General features: G+C 46.8%; 1 long non-coding RNA gene across 2 annotated transcripts in view; it reads left to right on the top strand.

The window, feature by feature from the left end:
- Positions 1–12,907: 12,907 nt before the first annotated feature.
- Positions 12,908–15,403, top strand: part of LOC136017082 (uncharacterized) — a 56,459-nt gene continuing 53,963 nt past the window's right edge. For both annotated transcript variants that reach the window (XR_010613828.1, XR_010613827.1), the window contains exon 1: positions 12,908–12,992. This is a non-coding gene — a long non-coding RNA (uncharacterized LOC136017082). The remainder of the gene's footprint in view (positions 12,993–15,403) is intronic.

The following is a 15,403-nucleotide window of genomic DNA, read 5'->3' as shown; positions in this document are numbered from 1 at the left end:
TGGTGGCCAGAAGTGAACACTTATGAAAAAAATGTGAAAACACATTGTTTGGAGCACTCCCTAACCTGAGAATGTTTTAAGATTTCAATCAGTTAGTGGTCCGGGGATTTCCTGTGTGGCAGCCAGCATCCAGACTACCATTCTCTGCATCCATACATTAGCTTCCTCAGTTAATTTTTCAGTGCCCTCTCATTTTTGCATTTGTGAGAAACAGTGATTGTTGTTTGAATCTTTTTACAGAACTTATGTGGTGATTCAGCTAGCATCCTTTACAACTGCCTATGTGCTATATCCAGTCCATAAAGCCAGCAAGTTTTGTTTCACATCCAGTCAGTAATCACAAGCTGGTATTATCTTCCACAATAAAAACAAAGCAACTATCATTATATCACATCTGTTTTTCAGCTTAAAGCAAGTGTTTAAGGGCAGCTCTGGAACCAGACGCATTTTCTCAAAATACCTTTTCCAGTTTGTCCCTCTGTATTGCCAGCGGTCATACAGTGCAAATTAACTCGTATGTTTTTGGATGTAAGCTCGATGGTGAATGCCAGCCCCTGATTTTCTGCAGTCCAGGGTACACACATCCACAAATGCATGTAATACTTACAATAATGCTTTGTTAAGTGGCAAGTCTAAAAAGAGGGTAATGTTGCCTGTTGAAGATCAGATGAACAAGGTAGGCAGTGTAGTAGTTTTAGCCTACCTTTCAAGTGATATATTTACAAGCAGAACAGAGCTTGTACATATCTCAGGAAATGTGACTTTCAAGAAATTTCAACGAATTTGAATAAAAACCCTCAGGGTCCTTCCAGGTTTTGTTGACAATTTTTCAGGAATTTGTGTAGTTTCTGCAGCTGCATGTCATAGGATTTCCAGAACGGGTTGACTCAGTCACACCCATGTATTCTTGTAGTGTTCTGTTATTTACAAGGTGCTCTGTTAAAATGGACAGTTATGATTTGGCTATAGGCATAACTTCAATTGTCTTTACATACTGTCACATATCTTAACTTCCACATAACTTAAGACTTTATCCTTCAAAGAATTCATTAGCCCAAACCAAAGAGTCCCGCTGATCTCACTGTATTCTGGATCAGGTTAAACATACAGACCACCACCAAGAGAAACAGCAAAATCTAAACCTGAACTAGAGGGATAATATGGTCTTGTAATTTTCTGCAACAGTACTACCTTCACAGCAGGTGAAATTCTGGCCTCACTAACATCGCTGACTAAATTTCTATGGAAGATTTCACCAAAAAGGTTTCACTGATACATACGCTTTACAAGTTAATCCACTTAAGCTGTTATTTCTAATTTGAGAGCATGCTGCCTAGAAAATGGTCAGAATGTTTACTCCTTAAAAAATAATTCTGAAAAGAAAGATGCAAGGACTGGAGAATACTGAATACATAAACTCAAAACCCTAAGCAGTCAGCTCCAATTTTTGATATATCTGATGCAATTTTCTTAATTGTTGCAGCATAATTCTAAATTACTAACAGGACATTTTTCTTTTTTCATTTCTTTTCTTTCCTTCTGTTTTCTTTAAATTTGCAGCTGCAAATCAATGCAAACTCATTTAGCCATTACCCAGGAGAAAACTTCTATTTTGTAAAGTGAACACTGTGCTTTCAGGACCTCTCTGAAAACATTTAACAATGTTCCACCCTTGGGCCTTTCCATCATCCAATCCCTAGCTTGAAAGCTTGCATTCTCACTGGCCATCCTTTTAAATATGCTTTTGTAAAACTGCACTGAAGTGAAAACTGTTCACAAAGAACTCTGTTTTATTATTTTAAGTAGAAAAGGTAGCTCTTCTGCCTTGATCCTGGCATCTTACAGGTTATTTTTTTCTTAAAACTTTGGCCAAAAATAGCAATAAAATAGACCAATTCCCAGTTTCCTATGTTACAGCCAACAAACTGATTGCATTATTACTGGATAACATCACCCTTTTGGAATTAAGCTGCTAGCTGAGGTCTTATAACAGTGAATTCACACCGCCACGGTTAGCAATGTCAGCATTTCTATTATAATAGTCTCTTCCTCCTCCTACTCTCTTTTCTCAAAGGACTGAAATTTGGACTTAAAAATTAACTTAAGGTTGAAGCACTGACAACATAATCCCTTGTCCATAACTCCACGTCTTATCATTTGAGCATATTTATGACAAGTAGTTTTGAAGTATTTTCAAGTACAGGCCCAGGCATGCCTTCTTCCTACTTCCAAAACTTCAGCATGTATCCAGAGAACATAGGACTCATTCCCACTACCTTTGTGGCTTAAGTTTCTTAATAAGTTTTTAATCATCTCTTAATTTTAATAAGACACTGCTTTAAAACTGTTCATCCAACCTATACGGTGGACTGGAAGATGTATGTTGCTAGAGCTTCACTTCAAAAACCTGTTTCAGAACCAGGATGTCATGCAAAAAGCATGTTTCTCAAAAGCACTGCTGATGCTGAACTACACAACATAAAGAATATGAAAAGGGTCCACCTGGGATCCACGAGCATAAGCAGGAGACCTGTTGCATGCTCACCATGAAGACATCTGCAACACATTCTAGCTGGGACATGCCACCAGGACTCCGTGGCAACCACATGCATCTAAAACCCTGCAGTTTGCTTGCTAAACAGGGCAGACCGTCCATGGCGCATTACACCAATGCTCCCTGCCACTTTGACTCCGGACCCCTTTCCAGGTCTTAGTCCCCCCTTCCCTCCCCACCCCGCCATCCAGCTGGCTCTGGGCTGTGTTTGCGTTCACCCGGCCGAGTGCAGGCGGCACTCCCTGATGCAGACGGCCGGGGCGGGTGCGTGAGCCCCGCTGGGCCGAGGTCAAGACCCTGTCAAGAGGTGAGCACCAGCACCGGCCCCGGCCCTAGGCCGCTTGCCCAGACCAGCCTTAGGGTTTCACCCTTGGCGCCCGGGCGCACTCCCTCCGGCAGCATGCTGGGGCCGGGGACACGAGGGACAGCCACCCCCTCCCGGGCCCGACGGTCACTTACGTTGGGGGCGGGTGCCGCCGGGAGCGCTGCCGGCCGCAGGGCCGGACTCCGGCCCTGCCTCCGACGGGGGTGCCGGGCCGACAAGGAGGGAGGGGGAGAGGGTCGGGCTCCCTTTCGGTGTCGGAAGGGTGAATATGTGCCGGAAAACCGGGCGTTTATTCCACGCTGCAGAAGCAGAGGGGCAGCAAGGAGGGGGCTGTGTGAGGGGGGCGGCGGTGCCCAGGGAAGGGCCCGAGGACGGCCGCAATGTGCCCGCTCCCCGCGTAGCTGGTGGATCCGCTAACCGGCGGCTGCTGCGGGCCTCCATGAGTCACCCTCGGCCGCGGCAGCGTCAGCCTCGCCGCGGCGTTGGCAGCTAGACGAGCCGCGGCGCAGAGCCGCCGCTGTCCTCGGATGAACCCGTGGGGCTGCCAGCGCCAGCCGAGTGCGCGCAAGGCGAGAGCCGGGGCTCTGCCGGCGCGGCGGCGTGCGACACCCCTTCGGCGGGGATGGCGGAGACGGGGCGGGGGGCGGGAGCGGGGGGGGCGAGCCCCTCGGCGGCCGGGCCGGAAAGGTAAGCGTGGGACAAAGGAGGTGCGGCGGGGGCACGGTCACTAGAAGGGCACGGGGCGGGGGAAGAGGAGCTGCCCTCTCCGGGCCGCTCGTCCCTGGGGGGGGGCTGCGGCGGCTTGAGGGGGGTCGGCGCGGCCGGGAAGAGGGAGTGGGGGAGCGTGGAGAGACCCTGCGAGCCGGGCGGAGGTGGGGATCGCCCCCGACAGCGGGGATGCTCATCGGTGCGAATGGCAAACGCCTTTGGCCCTGTCCTGTTAAAACAATAAAACAACAGCATTCCCTGCCCCGCGGTGCAGAGATCCGGCTCCTCTTGGGCGCAAGGTGTATGGTTGCCCAACAGCCTTATCTCCCCGCTCCCGACCGCGGGCAACGGCAGGAACCCGGGGCAGCTGCTGGCAGCTGCCAACGATGTCTCGAAAGCCGCAGGCAGGGTCACGGCCGCCTCCGCTCCCCGCGGCGTGTCCCCGAGGTGGTGTAACTCGGTGGGGGCTCGGAGCCAGAGCTTGCTTCTGCTCCCACCTGTCATCTCTAGTTACTCTTTGCAGTCTGCCCCCCCCCTTCCCCGACAGCTGGAGCCGGCGAGTCTCTTAAGGACGAGGCAGGTTGCCCACGCGAAAGCGTGTAAAGTTGGAACCCAGGCAAGACACTTTCACCCCTCCAGCCGCGTCCCGGGCGGCCCCGGCGCCGCGCTGTTCCCGGGGCTTTCAGCGAGCGTTGGCTACCGGGCTGGCGCTTGCAGGGGTCTGCGGTGCACCCGCACCCCGCACCTCCTCCCCTCGACGAGCCGCGCTGGGAGGCGAACTGCCGCCGGGGAAGCGCTCCGCATGAGGGAGAGGCGACCTGGCAAAGGGCTTTTAAGGAAATTCTCCGAGGGAGGGGGAGGTCCTCTTTGCCCCCGGCGAGAGAGCCCGATCTGCACACGCAGATGTGTCGTCGCGGTGCAGCAGGTCCCTAAGAACAGCGCCCGAGATTTCCCAGAGACAGCACCTTAATAGCCGTAATAATTAAAACCAACAACAACAAAAACCCCCTTCTGCCTGGCCTTAATGATCCTTTACACACATTCCCCGCCCGCTCCCTCCCCCGTCCCCCCAGTGAAGGGCACTGATTATTCTCACTCCTCTGCTTGCCGGGAGCGCAGCCTGATGAAAGGACTTTATCCTCGAGTGACTCCATCGCTTGCTCCTCCCCCTTCTCTCCCCAGCCCGCCGACCGCCTCGCTTCGCTCTCAGCCCTAATTGGGCTCTTGCTAATATGATTAAAGCCCAGTTAAATGTTTCTTGATAAATCTTGTCAAGAGAGTATCCCCCCCTCCCCCTCCCCTCTGTTGGTTGTCAGAAGCCTGGTTTACAGATAGGACATGCCTGGCTCCTGCTGTTCATACTCTTGTGGGAAGTTGGCATTTCACAATTGTTCCTTTAACAGGGTTGTTTTGGAGCCGCTCCTGGAGATTGTTCGTCTTCAGACCGGGCTTGCTGATAAGAACCGCCCGTGGCTTTTATGTAACACGTTAGGATTTGATCCTGGTCCCAAAATCCCACTGTAGCTTCAGCTTTCACTTCACTGTCCCCGGCCCCCCGCTCCCGCTGCTGAGCTCTTAGAATCCTCTTCCCGGAAAAGCTCTTGCTCGATACGAGCTGTCGAGGGGCGACCGCCCCTGTCAAAACAGCGCAGGTCTCGGCGGGGCTGCGCGGGGACGCAAGGTGCGCGCCGAGGCGGCTGCCGCCGACAGCGGGCGGCGGGCAGCGCTGCGCACCGTGTCGGACCCCTGCCACCCCGGTCCCTGGCGCTAGCCCTTTTCTTTCGCCCCTCTCTCCGAGCCGGGAGCCCTCGGGAGAGTCTCTTCCGTTGCTGCCCGCACGTTTTGCGGCAGCGCTCATGGGAGCGAGGGAGTTCTCTCCCCTTCACCTGCATCTGTTTTCTTGTGGTTTCCCTGTAATTGGGCTAGAGTTAAACCCCATCTCGCACCCTCTATCACTTGAGCAATTTGGTTGAATTCGTAGGAATTAGGAACCACGTGGAGGACGAGACTAGTCCCCGGGAGCCGCGGCCCTGTGGCCGGTCGCGGGCTGGCAGCGCTGCTCCCGGGCGGGGCAGTGCAGTGCAGCGCAGTACGGCGCAGCCTGCCCCGCCGGTTCGGGGGTGCTCGTTGGTGGTGCTGTGGTTCTCTCGCTTTTTGATTTTCAGTTTTCTTTGGGGGTGCCGAGCTTCGGCCGGGGCTTTTCGAGGGCGTTTGGTGGTTGTTGCTTCATCCTGACTGGGCTTGAGGGCTGGGGGGCGGGGGGGGAGGGCTGTTTGCTCCCCCGTGAAGCCGAGTGTACCCACGGACTGGAAGCTGTCCTGTCCAAGGCTGGAGGTGGTATTTCCCGGTGGCCCACTGGCTCCAGCCCGCGCCCCTCCGCGGCAGCCCGTGCCCCGCGGGGAGGCAGAGAGCTGCTGCCGCGCCGCGTTTGCGAGGGGGACACGCACCGCCTTCACCCGTGGGAAAGGTGGGGGCAGAGGCCACCGAGGGACACGGACCGACTGCCTCTGAACCCCAGCCCGGAGAGGGCGAAGGGCCCCAGAATCTCTCCCGCTCGCCACTATTTCAACCCCGCAGGGTGCGGGGCTTCTTCGTGCCCGGGGCTCGGCCGGGGACAGGCGGCAGCCCGCTGCCCGCCCGCCCTCGGGGCCGCCGGTGGGGGAACAGGAAGGCCCGCGGGAGACAGCGGAGAACAAGGTCAAAACCAAACAAACGAAAAATGACCGCCAGCCCCGGGGAGCGCAGCTCCAGCAAAGGCGCCTGTTCCCTGGACAGGGGGAATCCCGAGCCAAGGGACAAAACGGAGATGCGCCCTCCCGCCGAGCCTTGCTGCAGCCTAGCAGTGGAAGCCCAGGGCAGGGGGCTGAGCCCCCCCGGGGCGGGCAGGGAAGGGGCAGAGACCCCCGAGGGGGGCAGGGAGGGGGCAGAGATCCCCCGAAGGGGGGCAGGGAGGGGGCAGAGTCCCCTCAAGGGGGCCGGGAGCGTGGAACACAGCCGAGCCAGCCGAGCAGCGACCAGCGTCCCGGAAGGTGGTTTCTCCTCGCTGGTTCTCCCCAGCTGAGCGTCGGACCCCTCGGGCGAGGTCTCAGACGAGGTTTGAGGATGGTTCCCTCTTCCACCTCCTTTTCTCCCCGCCCCCTCCACACATGTCTATCCCTCTCCCCCCCGCGGGGGTCTGGGTTTGTATGAGACCACGAGAGCTGCGGCCCCTTCGCCCGGGGCTGTTGATTTACCAGAGGAGAGTCCCAAATAAGCAGCTGTTTGTGCTCTAGCTGGAACGCTGGAGGCTTTCTAAGAATGGCGCTTTTCTTACTTTTTTTTTTTTTTAAGTTTAATTTTATTTTTATTGGTACATCGAACCAGCCTACAGCATTGCTGGCGTCCTTCCACCAGGTGTCTGGGGCTCAGAGGAAAATTCAGATTTATCTTAAAATTATGAGACAGTTTCCCTCCGCTCCTCCCAAATAAAATAATTATTACAGAAAGAATTGGTACGAACTGTCCAGGTGGGGATTCAAGCTGGAAACAGAAAAGCACCTTCACCCCACCAGAGTGGTGAGGACACAGAAAGGCCTTCTGCAGGCAGAAAGGAATCAAAGCAGCTGGAAGATGGAATTTGACTGGTTTGGGAACCAGCTTCTGAGATGTGGTTACCACCCAGCAAGGGACTTGACCCCGTGATCTAAAACATCCTTTCCAATCCTCTTCCTATAAAATAATAATTTGTCTTTCTATACACCAAAAGAATCTCCAAGTACTTTGCACACATTAAACTTTTCTGCTTCACAGCAGTCTTGTAGGTACAAGTCCATATTGCCACTCTACAGCAGTTAACTGGTTTGCTCCCGGGGTCACACTTGGAGCTGGAGGCACTCTCTCAGTAATGACACCTGGAGCTCACATCACCTCCCAGCTCTGCTCACTGAGGTCCCAAACGAGACCGATGCTGTTAGAAACTATGAGAAGGCTACCTGCAAATACAAGGGGCTGCTTTGCAAGATCCAGGAAATACCAGTTCTGGATGTTGTTTTAAAGCTAAGTACACAGTATGAGGAAACAAACCTGGAACTGGAGGTTTTGAGTTTTAGACTCTCAGTGTTTGACTATTATAATTATTTAACTAAGCTCCAGTTAGTTTTGTTAATTAGTCCCTGTTACTTTTACATGAACCTTTCTGAACTTACTGAAATATTTCCTGCTCACCTGATTAAAAAAACAATTGTTTTCTTTCTGAATAGATGGATGAGGACTGGTTTATCCTCATGCTTTCGATGTAGAGTGAAAAACCTAGACTCAAATCTGTTTGCTTTTCTTATGCAAATCTTCTCACAGGATTAGAAGGGAAAGTAAACAGCAGTCCAGCCTTAAGATCTTTTTCCTTTTAGAGACAGCCTGTTGTATAAATCTGAAACAGAAACTGTTTTCATTTGAAGATCAAATAGAAGTTATCTAGTGAAGCTGACAAATAGGGGCAGAATAATCTGTTTGCATTTTTGGGAAATGGATAGTTCTGGTTTTGTTTCAAGGCAAGTAACTTTTAAATAATATTTAACGAAATAATTGACCTTGATGTTTAAACTACAACTTCCTTCACGTCATTAAGCCCACTGTTTTTTAAAAAAAAAGTTTAGTATCTGAACTCTGGCATTCATTCTACTAATCTCATAATAACATTTGTTTTGTTGGAATTTTGTTTGGTGAACTCATTGGTGAAAGAGGAGAGAAGGAGTTCAGAACAACATGAGCTTTGCAGCTCTTCTTTTTTCTTTTTTTTTTTTTCTCCCTGAAAAATAGCAAAAAAAAAAAAAAAAAGGCAGAATGACCTTTCAGGAATAATTTTTCAGATGGAAGAAAAAGGAAGAAGCTTTGAACAGCTGAACCATAAGCCTTGGGACAAACTGTTTTCTTTTAACATATATTCTTTTAAAACACATTGCAATCGTTGACTAGAAAAAATGATTTTGTGAAGTCTGTCCTCATGATAATTAGGGGCTGAGTCTGCTTTTGAAATGTGAGAGAAATGGAACTAACTCTATAAAGTGTGTCTATCACATAAAGCTTTTAGGACAGCTTGATTCACACTATATCCTGCTCTTTGTTCAACTGACAGATTTCCAAGTGCAGAAAGAGGCACATATCTGGGGGCTGCTATTATCTAAGCTAAATATGTACATTTTGGATCAGTTCTATTTTATATGAATACTCACAACTTCTGCTTGGGGATCTTAAGCGTGAAAGGATTGCAGAGATATGCATTTTATTAGCTATCCATCAATCTTTGTACATGGACAAAGGTGCATAAATATACACATTTACTAGTTCCTCTGCTCTGTAAGAGTTCAGAAAATTACATGCAAAATTATTTCAAATAAAACCAAACAAGCAACCAAACAACATATGCATTGCCATACAAGAAAGCAGGCAAACAAACAAGGTGAGGGAGAATAAAAGTCATAAATGAACATGGAGGGGTTAGCTTAATTTTTATTTGTCTGTAAATGACAAATAGCATGGCAGCAGTGGATATTTTTTTGTTGTTTGTTTAAAGTTATGTGATCCTTGAATTACAAAACACTGGTACCTTCCTAAACACTGTTGTGTACCCTGCACATTATGTACTCATACACAGATGAAAGCTCTTCCTTTATCCCTGCTGACACGTATTATTTTTGATTTTCAATTATTTTCTATTTTCAATATGTGGATGTAGGAGGAATCAGGTTGCTTTACTCCCAACAAAGGACACGTAGCTAACATTTCCACTGATCAACAATATTTGAATTCCCTCTCCAGTGCACAAACAGTCAGCTCAATAATGATTGCAGGCAAGGGATCTAAAGAGCATCGCGGTGTTATGCAATTGGAGATGTGACATTATCTGGCTATCTGAGCAGGGTCACGGTGATCATGGGACAATACAAGTTCCATGTCAGGCGTCATGTTGATGCAGGTTGTCTCAACTTCACACAAATGTTAAACACAAATTAAGTGGCAGAGTCATCTCCCATCTCAGCTTTATCCTTTGCCTCTTCCTCCTTCACGGCAGAATTGGCATTTCAGAGCATCCCAGTGCAGTCCCTCAAGCTCCCGTCCCGCTCCTCAGCCCCACATACAGGACGCCAGCTGACTAGCTAACCAGCTATGTATGACACAGGGGCAGTACCCACATCAGGAGAGATGATGTGTATTTCTAGGAGGTATAGCTACTGGTCAGTTTATGTTACCCCCTTACTACAATCCCATGCTCTGGATCAAAACCAGCAAGTGAAGGGAGGAGGCATCCCCATCCCATGAGGCTACTGTGCAGTTCCCTTGTCCACAAAGGCTGCTTTCATGCCCATCAAGCTGTATTTTTGCCACTTAGTATATGTACTTATGCAACTACTGCTGTTCAGTTTCACGCAGAATCAGAACATGGCACCTGGGGATGGCAGTTCTTCACCTGAGGTGGTGCAGATGCTACATCAAGGTAGCAGTTGTCATTCACCTATAGATCCTTGCAGAAGCTGCTGGTCCTATTTTTACTTTTTTATTATTAGTATTATAAGCTACAAGGAAAACACAGTACAGTAACTCTTGCTGGTGAATTCAGTGCTGTCTCTGCTATGTCACATCAGACCTATGACCTGCCTGTTTTGCGATATGCAGCTGACTCCCAGCCAATAGGTCTTTTCCCGACAACCAAATGCAGCCTGCAACATACTGGCAGTGACAGGAGATGGCAATCCAGTCATACTGGGCAGACATGCTTGTACCATCTTCTGTTACTCTGGTGATGATTTGTGATGAACTCACCTGGCATATTGCCTCAACCCAGGGATTACAGTGCATCTCCTCAGCGCAGAGTTTAAGCAGGGAGCTGTGCAAAACCAGGCTTTGCTGTGAGACTGAATACACTGCTCTTCCCTGTTCCCCTGAGGATGAATTACCTTGAGATTGTGCTGGACCTTGGGAAATTCTCTCACCCCAATACTAATATCAACTCCCCTCACACCAGGGAGTGAGTGACAGTGACTATGCCCTAAATTTCATCAGTCTCCAGCTGTCTTACTTTAAAATCTGATGTCTCTTCTTATCAGGTATGGGTATTCTTTGTAACCTCTGCTGAACTGCTATGGAACATTTCTGCACACTGCAAAACAGCCACTGAATATTTCCCCCTGGGCATCTGTGCCAAATTCAGTGGTTCTTAGGGAGATCATGCCATTGAACTTGCAAAGCTTTCTGGGGAATGTAGGTGACATGTTATGTCAATGTCTCTGTCTACCCTTGCTTCCCTGAGCTTAAACAGTATCTGTCTGGATACATTTCTTTACCCTTTCCTCAAAACGTACCTCTGGCTCTGTCAGAGAGCCCTGGGGAAGCAGAAAACATGATGAAGGTGCTAGCAGTGTGAATACATACAGAATTAAGACTTCTAGCTGCTACAGCATGTCACTTCTGCCTGCAACTTACTAAAGCAGAAAAGTCTTGTGGCTCTACTTCACTGGGTTACATGACACATGCCAGAAAGCGTGACACATGCCACTCCCCATCTCCTTGTCATTATTAGGCCAGGGTAGGAAGCATACCCAAAGAACATGCACACAGCTTTGACAGGTTCTGCCTAATCCACCCACATGATGGCATTTCTTATGCTAAGTGCCAGAGCAGTGTAGGGAAACTACTGCCTCACCAGCTGCTGGCAAGTCAGAGTTAGTTTCATGGTTATGTTTAAGAGATAGCCTGACATTACATTAAGAAGTCTTTGTCTCCTTTGGTGCAGTGCTTAGAGAATGACATCAAAAGCCTTCCTAATTCACCCCCTAGGTCATGGCACAGAGCTGTGTGTACCCCAGGAGACTGTGAGTCACAGTGGCATCCATGACTAGCCTTATTCCACGGAAGGAAGTAATGTTCTTTGAGCATAAAACAACCAGGAGTAGATTACATCCCTTCTCATGCCAGCTTAGCCCTGCTAGCTGTTGGGACAGGCACTGGAGAGGCAGGAGCAGCCTCTAATTTCCCAGCCTTGCTCCTCCCCACCCCTACCTCAGGGAAGCTGTTCCTCTCCATGCTGGGACATGCCATGTGGGCAAACCACACAAGAAGGGTTTGCTCAACCAGGCAAGGAAGAGGATGTTCTGGCTCTCTTCTCTGATGTGGTACAGAATTATGTCACATAGTGAGACATCCATCTCTCCTTCAACAGGCTAGGCGTATCTGATCATGAGGATGCTGTGTGTTCTCCATCCCTTGGCATTTGTCCTTGTAATTAGTCTATCTGTTTCTGATTTATTCATTTTCAGGCAGTCTTCTGCACCCTCGCTCCCTCACTTGGGCACATGGGGCAAACCACAGACTTACCCTTAAACTACACAGAGAAATAAAATCAGAAACAGACAAACCACAAGAATCAATAGCAAGAAGCAGAAGGCACATGATTGGATGATGCAGTTCCCTTTGGAGATCCATCTGCCTTGAAATGTGATGTAACTAGGCTCACATACCATGTCTCTGAAGGGGGTAACATCCCTTTTCATAACCTGACTCACAGGGTAAAGCTATGCTAGCTCAGAGAAGCGAAGGCATGTTTAAAAAATCATTTCTAAAGAAAAAAAGGAAGTACAGTTTGTGTTCACAGAGCTAAAGTGATTGCTTTCAAGTCTGATGTGACTCCTGTTACTGTTATTGTTGCTTCCTAGAATTTAGGCTTGAATTTGGCAGAAGTTGAGAAGCAAGGGCATGCATAGAATCACTTGTGAGAATCAGTGTGTCTGTGTGCAAGGGCCAATTCTTTCTGGAATAAACACCAGTCTCTAGACTGCTGGTTAAAGTGGCAATATAAGATGGCAGTCAGACACATGTAGGCAAGGCAATTTACCTTTTTCCTACAAATAAACACCACTGGCTAATGAACAACACCTCCCAGTGCCATTAAAATTAATTCCATAGCTGTTCCTCTTTTGTCTCCAAAAAGTAACATCGTTGCCTGAAAGGGAGTATCAAGACATTAATCAAAAATAGATGATCAGTACAAGAAATGAAGGCCAAAGAGATGAGTATAAATATCTTCTTGCATATCCAGAATACAGGAGGTGTCTGAAAACATTGTAATTAGAGTTGATACACTCTATAAAGCCATACAGATAGTATGCACAGCTGTCATACCTATACTGAACATCTTTGATACCCTATGATTCTGTAGCCCTTCATCTGGTGAACTATGTGAAGTTGTTGTTCATGTGATAGATCAGGCAATGGAGAAACTCTCCAGACAGAAACATCTACTTGTTCCTCGCTAGGAAGAATAAACCTTTCCATTTTTTGGAATCCACAGAAATACAGATGCAAAAGCAGGACATGGATAAATGAGAGAAGATAAGGTATTGCTCCTACAAGCAGAACATCCTGTCTTCAAGATAGGTGAGTACTTCCAAGCTTTCCAAATGTTTCATTGCCCTCCAGATAGACAGTAGATCTGCACACCTCTCCTTCCCTAATATTCCAGCATTTTAAGCCATAATAGAACCAAGCAGAAAGCAGAAGTTAGTCTCGAAAAAAGACATGAGACAAATAAAAGGAAAAAAAAAAAAAAAAAACTAAGCAAAAAAGCCTGAGGACCCTAAATTCCATAGTCAGCCTCCTGGATATGGCCACAGAATTTTGCGCATCTCCACAAAGACGTGGCTGGTTCTCATTTCCCATTAGCAGAACTTGGTGCAGCTGTATAAACAGCACATTTCTACACCTACTGGCCTTCATTCATTTCCTCCAGCGAGGTTTTTAATTTGACTGGCAGCTAGCCTATCTGGACTGCTGATAAGAAAAAATCACCCTCCATTCTTTACATCTCCACTGCCTTTCCTCTGATTCTCACCACAGAAGTGTACAAAGAATTAAAGAGCGCTCCAAAGGTTCATAACCAACTATTTACCCTAAGTGAGGTAGATTATATTTGCTTACTGTGTCCATTGCCATGCTGGCACGTGTACAAGACTAACTCCTTGGGGTAATATTGAATACTTTGAGAAAACTTTTGTTTATAATAAACTGTTTGCCAGCGGGTGCACATTTGGTGTTGTCCAGGGTATACTAGTGCTTAAGCTCACAGGGCGTATGGGACAGCGCCTCGTCTAGCTTCACAAACACGGCTTCAGGGACGGTCCTGGGGTGTGATCGATTTACCTTAGTCTTTAGCAGGATTATTAAGAGTATTTTGAAATTCTCTCAGGCATTTCACCAAGAGAAAATGTAATTAAACAATGTACAGAGGAAACATTCTTTCAGGAAATACAACCTGGTCTTAATCAGCTTGCCTTTTTGAGAGTATACATATCTTGACAACGTTTTAAGTGGAGATAAATTAAAACAATATTTACATTCAATAATATTTAAAGCATTGTTTTCCATAAAGTGAAAACATTGAAGTTGTTCACTGTTGCATTTAATTTTGTTTTGAACTTTATAACATTCATGTATTTAATATTTTGCCTACTAAATTAAATATTTTATTGTCACTGCAACTTTTGGCTTTCTGCTGTGAGAATGATTTGACACTTATGGAACACTTCCATTATGTCAAATATATTTTCTCTGAATTTTTAATCCATGAAAACTTCAGCACCTTCACTTTTTTCCCAAATACTGGTATTTCTCATAGAATGGAGATTCTGTTTCCTGACCAGCTCTGCTAACATTTCTTGTTCTATCAAAAAGAAAGGGGGAAGGGTGTCACAAATGCACAACTGTAAACTTGTCAGGATACATTTCTTATTGTTGGCTCATATGTTGCCCTCTTTTGGTAGCTTTTGTACTGTACTACACATAAAAAATTTAACAAGTGCTGTAGCAACTCAGCATCCGAAGGGGACGAAGTGCTGAATGTTTAAACTAAGTAACTGTATGAGGAGAGGAGTGGGTTGCAATCTTGAACTAGCTTATAGAGACATCTTATCAAAAAAAAAGAAAAGCACTAGGGTGTGAATGAAGCAGTGCAGTATAAAACTGGACTATAAAGGTCAATTAGAAAGAAGAAAAAGAAGGATCTCTATATATTTGCTTATGTCAATAATTTAACTCCATCTCTTGACTTCCATCCTGTGATGACAAACATAGCTTTCAAGTATTTGTTCAATCAAGATTTGTAAAGGGAAGCTCTATCCTAATCATCGTGATCCCCGTTGCTTTTTTTATAATCTATGCAGGGGTTTTATTAAATTCTTATGAGCATTGACCCGTCAAAACCAGAAGAGTTCCCCCTAACTTTCCAAGATTAAATCCCTGCCAAAGTCAACACTTCTATTTTCACTATTAAATTTCTGAAAGATAAAATTAAATAATAGATGTTCTTTTTACACACTAATTTACTAATACTAATTATAAAATCGTGTGATATTTACTGCACTATAAGTCTAGAATAATTATTTAAGTGAAACACTGAAGTGTTGATTTTTTCCAGAGATAATTTTCTACTATTTCTGAGCAAAATTAAAAAAAAAAAAAAAAAAAAAAAAAAAAAAAAGAACAATCTCAGTCTATGGCAATGATTAAAAAAGTCTAAGGAGCTGGGTATTCACCTTGTCTTGACTTTCAAAAAGATCAAGTACTAACTCGCCCAAAATGCCATTCTTAGAGAATGAACTGCTCTCTACTTCAGATAATTCTCAGTTATAAGCACAATAAATGGTTACACAGAAGAGATATTCCCACCATATCTGTGATCCCAGTTCAGCATTTCACAGCCCTATTTAAAGATTAATTTTTCTTGGTTTGAAAATTAGCATCAGGAATTCAGCCTCACAGGAACTCTTTTATGAACAGTCACAGAGATGATT

The sequence above is a fragment of the Lathamus discolor genome, chromosome 6, assembly GCF_037157495.1.
Source record: "Lathamus discolor isolate bLatDis1 chromosome 6, bLatDis1.hap1, whole genome shotgun sequence".
Lineage (NCBI taxonomy): Eukaryota > Metazoa > Chordata > Aves > Psittaciformes > Psittacidae > Lathamus > Lathamus discolor.
The sequence above is the reverse complement of the archived record's forward strand: the minus strand, read 5'-3'. Positions and strand labels throughout refer to the sequence as shown.